Source organism: Protopterus annectens, chromosome 8.part0 (genome assembly GCF_019279795.1).
Source record: "Protopterus annectens isolate FY-2018-M chromosome 8.part0, PAN1.0, whole genome shotgun sequence".
In the NCBI taxonomy this organism is placed as follows: Eukaryota; Metazoa; Chordata; order Ceratodontiformes; family Protopteridae; genus Protopterus; species Protopterus annectens.
In genome coordinates, this window is record NC_056741.1 from 1,938,647,929 (window position 1) to 1,938,657,757 (window position 9,829).

The window sequence follows — 9,829 nt, forward strand, 5'->3', positions numbered from 1 at the left end:
AAAAAACACACACACACACACACACACACACAAACAAACAGATATAGGTGCTGACCTTGGAAACAAAGCAACCTGGCTAGGCTTGTAAGGGCCCTATGGCCATTAGCCTAGTAACTGCCTATGAGCCTACGATGTATGTGTTTAAGCTCTTGACACAGATCAAGTGATGGTTAAGTCGAAAGCTTTCCTGCCTGCTTAATTTGGTCAACAGGAAAGCTGATGACTTTTGTGCAAAACTGTACAATGAAGGGGATGAGGGAATATGCCCTTTTTCTCTTTTCCCAGTACTATGGGATCTTGGAGCTGGTGTATGTAAGTAGTAGGGAGGGTTGTGGATACCCCACAAATGAGGGTGCAAGGTGGCATTTCTTTTTTATTTGTATGTTCCAAGATCCCGTCTTAGAGCTTCCCCAGTTACTGTCATTTTTTTCCGCAGGACCCCTGTGCACTTTAGTAATGGGTGCCAACCCTAAACCTACATCTTACCTTAATAAAAACCCTCCTGTAACACTGCCACTATTCAGACAGATTTTAGGCTAGTGTTATGGGGAGGGTTGAGAGAGAAAATAGTTTTCCTTTGTCAGTCTTTAGTTTGATATTTAGTTTGCCTGAAATTAGCTATGTCTACCACATTTCGTTGATGTTTTCAGTTCGACATTACATACATTCCCTCATACATAACAGAGCCATATGGTGGGAACAGTGGCTCTAGTGGATGGTCGCTGTCGATGAGACCCCCTGACCACTGTACAAAATGGGGGGAAAAGGGGTTGATGCGAATATGTAAAAGTATATAAAACATACTCTGGGGTCTGTGGGGGCTTATCCCCACACATGAAAAACACTGTTCTGCTGTTCTCCACTGAAAGTCAATGCCGATGTGCTCAGAGTTGAAATGGACAGAACCTCAATCTGTGGAAATGCTGCCAAGTTGCCCCATACTGATATACATATATCAGTGTGCACACATACACAAGTTTTTTTTTTAATTCCATATCACAATTTTAGCACATGCTAATATGCATTTACAGTTACCTTAGAAATCCACTAAGGGATTCAGAGAGATTACAGTCATCAGTGCCAATTAGAACACTCAGGATGGCTAATTACTGCAACAGCAAGAATACCCACTTCAAAGATGGGGTAAGGCTGCTCCAAGGAATACCTTATTTGCAATTAATTACCATGTATATGAATAAAACATTCTGCTGTTACACTGGCGAGGTTAGGTTTATCGTGGCAGCACAGGTACCTACCTACACACATAGTAAGCACAAAAAGCTCCTGCAGACATGCTAACATTCAGAAAACTACTCACTCATACACCCACATGCACACTACCACAGTGAGTGCTTTGTAACAAGCAACTCCTGCAGGGCGACCATCCTGACATACATATGCATACACGTCAGTGAAGCTGGATTTCTGCCCCTACAGACATGCATGCAGATGCATGCATGCACACGTCTGTAATAACTCTGCGGTTGTAGTACAAACCGTGACCATTCCATAGCAGTGAGTAGCTCTGTAATGTCAAAAGATGACATGCACATTTTCTGCCTCATGAAAAAAAAATATTAATTTGCAGAGCAATTCTTGGAATCACTCTACTGAGTTATTCCCATGCCAGTGCAATTTCCAGGGGAGAGCACATGGCTAATTTAAATTTCCCACTCCCCTGGATTGATGGTGTTTGCATGTAACCTCCCCAGTGAGACTGTTTTCAATGCAGCAGCCATTGTCCCTGGGTGAATCTGAAAATGGTCTAGATGAATCAGTGTTCTACCCAGTTTAACAAATGGAAACAATATAAATATCGGTACTTTTCCATTATCGGGGCAACAGCTCTAATCAGCATTTGAAATTCATGCTAATCTGAAATCTGTTATTCTATCAACGTTCTAGGTTTGTAAGAGCAGTATTTTTGTGCATTTGCCTCCCCCCCCCCCCAATTATATATGGCTTTGTTCAGATTTCTGTCTCTTATGGGTTGAGAGGTATGGAGCACAGAAGGGCTTTCCAAACTGAAAGTGTCATACAAACGCACAGTGATACAGCCACTTGTCTCATAGGTTGCTCTTCCGCTAATGTCACAAGTACCTGAAAGGTGGGTAAATGTAGTCACAGGGTGGGCAGACAGGCAGCAGTTTGTAAAGATTTGAGTTAAAAACTGAGAATGTTGGTAGAATAAAAGGTGTTGTGTTAGCATTAATTTTCTGAAGGATATAACGTCTGAAACTTCTATGCCTGTCATTATCTAGTGACTTCATCTTTCGGCTGCTCCCTTTAGGGGTTGCCACAACAGATCAACTGTTTCCATTTCTTCCTGTCCTCTGCATCTTCCTCTGTCACCCCAACCACCTGCATGTCCTCTCTCACCACATCCATAAACCTTATCTTAGGCCTCCCACTTTTCCTGCTACCTGGCAGCTTCATCCTTAGCATCTTTTTCCCAATATACTCTGCATCCCTCCTCAGCACATGTGCAAACCAATGTAAACCAGCCTCTCTGGCTTTGTCTCCAAACCTTACAACCTAGGCTGACCCTGTAATTTACTTATTCCTAATCCTGTCCATCCTCGTCACACCCAGTGCAAATCTTAAAAACTTCAACTCTGCCACGTCAAGTCCTGACTCCTGCCTTTTTGTCAATGCCACTGTCTCCAACCCATATAACACAGCTGGTCTCACTACCCTCTTGTAGACCTTCCCTTTCACTCTTACTGATACTCGTCTGTCACAAATCACTCCTGACACTCTTCTCCACCCACTCCATCCTGCCTGTACTCTCTTCACCTCTCTTCCACACTCACCATTACTCTGAACTGGTAATCCCAAGTACTTAAACTCATCCACCTTCGCCACCTCTACTCCCTGCATCCTCACCATTCCTCTATCCTCCCTCTCATACACACACATATATTCTGTCTTAGTCCTGCTGACCTTCATTCCTCTTCTCTCTAGAGCATATCTCCACCTCTCCAGGGTCTCCTCCACCTGTTCTCTACTCTCACTACAGATCACAATATCATCTGCAGACATCATAGACCATGGGGACTCCTGTCTGATCTTGTCTGTCAACCTGTCCATCACCATTGCAAATAAGAAAGGGCTCAGAGCTGATCCTTGATGTAATCCCACCTCCACCTTAAACGCATCCGTCACTCCCACCGCAGACCTCACCGCTGTCACACTACCCTCGTACATATCCTGTACCACTCTTACATACTTCTCTGACACTCCCGACTTCCTCATACAATACCACAACTCCTCTCTAGGCACCCTGTCATATGCTTTCTCTAAATCCACAAAGACACAATGCAACTCCTTCTGACCTTCTCTGTACTTCTCCATCTCCTCTCTAGGCACCCTGTCATATGCTTTCTCTAAATCCACAAAGACACAATGCAACTCCTTCTGACCTTCTCTGTACTTCTCCATCAACACTCTCAGAGCAAACATCACATCTGTAGTGCTTTTTACTGGCATGAAACCATACTGCTGATCACTAATCATCACCTCCCTTCTTAACCTAGCTTCCACTACTCTTTCCCATAACTTCATGCTGTGACTGATCAGTTTAATCCCTCTGTAGTTACTACAGCTCTGCACATCACCCTTATTCTTACAAATCGGCACCAAAATACTTTTTCTCCATTCCTCTGGCATCCTCTCACTTTCCAAGATTTCATTAAACAATCTTGTTAAAAACTCCACTACCATTTCACATAAATACCTCCATGCTTCCACAGGTATGTCATCTGGACCTACAGCCTTTCCGTTCTTCATCCTCTTCACAGCTATCCTTACTTCCTCCTTGCTATTCCACTGCACTTCATGATTCACTACCCGCACATCATCCAACCTTCGCTCCCTCTCATTCTCTTCATTCATCAACCCATCAAAGTACTCTCTCCATCTGCTCAACACACTCTCCTCGCTTGTGAATATGTTTCCCTCATTATCCTTTATCACCCTTACCTGCTGCACATCTTTACTAGCTCGGTCCCTCTGTCTAGCCAATCGGTACAGGTCCTTTTCGCCCTCCTTAGTGTCCAACCTTTTATACAACTCTTCATACGCCTTATCCTTATCCTTCCCCACCTCTCTCTTTGCCATGCACCTCATCTCCTTATAATCTTGTTTACTTTCTTCATTTCTTTGACAATCCCACTTCTTCACCAACCTCTTTCTCTGTATACTCTTCTATACTTCTTCATTCCACCACCAGGTCTCCTTGTCCTCCTTCCCCTTTCCAGATGTCACACCAAGCACCTTTCTAACCAACTCTCTTACTAGCTCTGCTGTAGTTACCCAGCTATTCGGTAACTCTTTACTGCCACCCAGTGCCTGTCTTAACTCTTCCCTGAACATCACTTCACAACTACCCTTTTTCAATTTCCACCATTTGATCCTTGGTGCTACCCTCACACTCATCCTCCTCTTCTTGATCACCAATGTCATCATACAAACCACCATCCTATGCTACCTAACTACACTTTCCCCTGCCACCACTTTACAGTCTCCAATCTCCTTCAGACTGGCCCTTCTACATAAGATATAATCCACCTGTGTGCATCTTCCTCCACTCTTGTATGTCATTCTATACTCCTCCCTCTTGTGAAGATACGTATTCATCACAGCCATGTCCATCCTTTTGGCAAAATCCACTACCATCTGACCTTCTGTATTCTTTTGCTTAACACCATACCTACCCATCACTTCCTCATCCCCTCTGTTCCCTTCACCAACATGCCCACTGAAATCTGTTCCAATCACCAGTCTCTCACCCTTGAGTACAGTCATCACCACTTCATCCAACTAACTCCAAACTTTTTCTTTCTCATCCATCGCACACCCAACTTGTGGGGCATATGCACTAACAACATTCATCATTACACCATCAATTTCCAGCTTCATAAACATCACTCTATCCAATGCTCTTTTCACCTCTAAAAAACTCTTAGCATACTGTTCCTACGTCATTTCTCCTCCCATCCACACCATGATAAAACAATTTGAACCCACCTCCGATACACCTAGCCTTGCTCCCCTTCCCATCTGGTCTCTTGCACACACAATATACCAACCTTCCTTCGGTCCATCATATCAGCTAGCTCTCTCCCTATACCAGTCATACTGCAACATTCAAAGTTCCGACCCTCACTATCACAGTCCTAGTCTTTACTTGCCTTTGGGCATGCCTTCCCCCTCTTCTCCTCCTTCGGCCAACAGTAGCCCAATTTCCGCCAGCACCCTGTTGGCCAACAGTACTGGTGGCGGTTGTTGTTAACCCAGGCCTTGACCTATCCGGTATGTATTTCTGTACTGTTGTCTGCATGTATGATTTGGCAAGGTTTACGCCGGATGGCCTTTCTGACGCAACCTTCCCCATTTATCCGGGCTTGGGACCGGCACAAAGAAATGCACTGGCTTGTGCATCCCCAGTGGCTGGGTTATCTAGTAACTTCCATCTTCAGCAATTTGCCAGAAAATCCCAAATTTTACGAGGCACAGACCAAAATATAAGGCACAAATCTGGGCAATTGAGAGGTATTATTTGCTTTTTATTTTTACTTTATATGCATCAGTTGGTTACTAATGACTTGTCCTTTATTTACACTTGTGTATTCGATTTCATCTCCCAGCTTGCAACCAAATGTCTTCTGTTTTTATGATCAGTTCAAATAAATATCACTTTTGCAAGTATGAAGCAACACACATCACTTTAGATCGTAACTGCCGTTCTTTAAAAAAACATGTTCCTTGCAGTTCCACGGTGAAAGGGTTTGTCACTTCGCAGTTAATATCTTTTCTATCAAGTTTCTATAGTACCAATGTTAAAATTGCTGCTGTCCTGATAATGGAAATGTACCTAAATACCATTATTTATCATTTCACTGCACCACTTATACTTGCTTCAATGATAAAGCACCATGGCCACGTAAAACCTGGTTAATGATATTACATTTAAAAATCGATGGAAAATCTCTGCTCAACCTACCCACATCAGTAAAGCACGCCATATATATGTGTGAATTCCTTGCTAACAGACATTCAGTACTTCATTCCTGCACCAAAGTGCGCAACATAAAGCAGCATCCAAATGGTGCTATGACCAAGTTAGCTGCTCCTCTTCATCGCTAATTCAACTGAGAGAACCCACCAACTCATTAGTTGCAGAGCTTTGCAAATGCAAGTAGTATCCCCCCATCTTCCAGCCAGTTTCTCTCTCTCAGTAAAAAACAGACAAAGATGAAGGGCAGTGAACTTTGCTGAAAATCTTTTACATGAAGGAATCTTAATGAGTAAGTACTATGGGTCTGAGTATAAGCTGACACTATTTTGAACTGAAGGCTTTTATTTATTTATTCCCCCTTCCTGAAGCTATCAGCTGTCATCAGCTCCTCTCCTACTACACCGTCCTCAGCCTCCCCGGGCTCAACTTGATAGACATCCTGAACCAGTGAGAAGATTGAGGACACCAAGGCAGCATCAGACTGCTGCCAGAAAATGTACCCTAGACAACTCCCAATGTCAGACTCTCATACTCCACAATTACTTCCTTTGGTACTTGCATGTGAGCTACCTCATATGCACAACAGATGCAAAGACAAGCCATACATATCAGGAGTGCAGGGTGGCCAAACCATTGTATGAAAATGCAATACCTGACTAATGTTATAAGCGATTGCAAAAATAATACTTACATTTTATTTATTTTACTTTTGTTTAGCAAGAATGTCCAACTGGGCATTTGCCCATTTTCAGTGGAGGCCCAGGGAGAAAGTCTCCAAAAACATTAACATTCATAAAAATTACATAAATACAAAAAATATATACAAAGCCTTTACATAGAATTACAAAAATACAAAAATTATAAGCAAATATAATGACTAAACAAGAAAGATGTCTTAGCTTATGAGCTAAATATTTACAACGCAATAAAACATTTGGGAGAAAAATAATTTTGAAAGCATGTTAGGCATGGATTAATGGACAAGTAAAAGAGAAATTAAAATAAGAAATCAAAAAAGATACAGTTACAGAGAAAGACTGAAATAAGAAAATGAGTTAAGCAATGAAATACAGATGTATCAACTGAAGGGTAGAATAGAAAGCACATAGTGTAGTTAAAACATAGTAGTAACACATAACTAATGAGACACAGTGAGCAGGAATATATATTTCAGCCTGGCTTGGTACAAGAGCACAGCCAGTTGTTGTCAAGGTGTTCTTTCAGAAGATATTTGAATTTGGAATGGTTGGTAGCATTAGGATTTCTTGATGTAGTGAATTCCATAGATTGGATATATAGTTTGAGAAAAGAGAATCACAAAAACTGTTACTGGATTTGCCAACTTTTAGTAGGTTTTTGTCGGAAGACCCAAGTGATCTAGGGCAGGAGTAGGTTTGAATCAGGTTATTAAGAGAAGGACAGCTGTTAGAATGGTAGAATATGGAATGAGTGAAACTGAGTTGATTAAAGGAAAGTAGTTTAGGGAGTTCAAGCAATTTTAGGTGTTGCAGTGCAGTACAACAATGAGATCTATAAGGAAGGTTAGAAGCAAATCTTGCTATTTTATTACAACAGGTTTCAAGTTTAAGTCATTTTTAGGTTGGTGAAGAGTGGAGATGCATAAAGTAGAGAGGGAAGGTATGAAATGGCTATTGATTTTCTAGTGGTGTCTGTAAAGAAGGACTTGATTCTATAGAGGGATCAAAGTTTTATTTGTACTTTTTGATTGCCATTGCAAGGTGTGTATCACATCTATCTATGGTCACCACTAATAGCTTTGATCTATTACTGTTTTATTAGATGAACAGAGGGAGAAAGGGGATGAGTAGGCTTGTGGTTTGTTACTGACAAAGAGCACAAGTCCGGTCTTAGTGGGACTGAGAACAAGCTAAGAATAAAAAAAGAACATTTTTATTTATTTACTTACATATTTAATTTATTTGTCCTTTGTTCACCGGGTTAGTCTAACTGCGCTGGTGGCCCGTGTTCAGTGGAGACCAGAGGAGAAAAGTTCCAGTCAATATAGAATAACAAACAAAGTTTACATTACAAATTATTTGAATGAGTCTACAACTACATACATTCATGCCATAAATGGGAAGTATACATAACTACATACAATCATGGCATAGTGGAAATTGACAAAAAAGGCATAATTCAGTAAAAAGAATAGCTAAACAAATTTACAAAAGGTAGAGACATGCCGTACACATGTGGAATTACAACAGGGCATCAAGAAAACAAAAATTAGCCCTGGTAACATCTTTACTGACTCAGACCATGTTGTTTGGGAGGAAGAAAAAAAGAAAGAGAAAAAAAGTAGTAAGTGTGAGGGCTGAAACACAGAAGAGAGGAGGAATGTTTAGGAGAGACAGGAGAATGAAAAAAAGACAGATATGAGAAGAGAGAAAGGGGGAGAGAAGTAGAGTAGCTAAGAAAAGTGAAAAGGTGGGATTTTAGTATACAGTTTCTAAGCGGCATAGCTAAGGTGCCACAGTACCAGTTGTTATGAAGTTATTTTTAAGGCAAGGAGAGGGGAATTGTTATAGCCTAAAGATCAGAGGAGTATATGTTAGGTAAGGTGGTGACAAGTGCAGGAGGGAGAGTTAGCAAAGATAGTTTTTCAGCTCTCTTTTGAAAAGTATAAGAAGATTGGACAGTACATAGATTAGTGAGTTTGTTCCAAATTTGAGATGGGGAGCATTTATAAAGTAATCTGCCTATTGTTTTGGTAGGCCTGTAGGTGTCAAGTAGCAGTTGGTCAGACTACGGAGAGAACGTGAAGGTTTGTACAGGGAAGAGGTGAGTGATTAGGGAGGGACAGTCTGCAGGTTTGTAGAGTAGAGAACGTGTCATCTGTAGTTGGGAAAGTTTGAGTAGTTGAGGAAATTCAAACCATTGTAGTTGTTTAAGGGCAAGGCAGTGATGTGATTTGTAAGGGAAGTTACAGCTAAATCTGGCTATCTGGTTGTAAGTTTGTTCAAGTTTGGCTAAAAGGTTTGCTTGGAGGTGGGTAAATATAGGGGAAGCATAGAGTAGGCAGGGGGAGGAGGTAGACTTGGGCAAAGAAGGCTTCAAGAAGATGGATACAAATTTTTTGTTCCTATACAGTAAGCAGAGTTTTCGGTTGGTCTTTAGGATGGATAGTTGGATATGATGATCAAATAATTCCTAGAAGTTTGGTACGGGAGTCAGGATGAATGATGGTGTTTGTCTAGGAAGTAAGAGTGAAAGAAGGTTTAAGGTTGGACATTGATTTTGGAAGGAAAAGCAGAAGTGTAGTTTTCCTAGGATTAAGGATGAGTTGGTTGTTGATTAACCATTGTTCAATGCAGTTTGTGTGAGGGAGTGAAGGTCAGTAGGGTTGTCAAAGAGGGTAATAAGAGAAGAATCGTCTTGAGTATTGGATCAGAGATGAGGTACAGAAGGCGGAACATAAGTTACTAAGGAAAATATGAAGGAGAAGGGGGCCTAGAATGGATCCTTGGGGGCACCAGTTTGGATAGGTAGGAAAGGCAAGCTGGAGGTCTGCCATCTAACAGACTGCAGTCTGTGAGATAACTAAAAAGAACCAGAGTGCAGTGGATGCGGAGAGGTTGAGTTCAGTTAGGTTGGTAAGGAGTTTAGGGAGGGAGGCAGTGTCAAATGCTTTGGAGAGGTCAAGGAATAGACATGACACCAGTTTGTTATCTCTTGCCTCTGTTATAGTCTAGGTGAAGGATAGAAGGGTTTTGAATTTTCAGTTTCATTAAAAGCAGTCTAAGTTGTATGATTAAGTGCAGATAAGGAGTTATCTGAAGAAATGAGGAA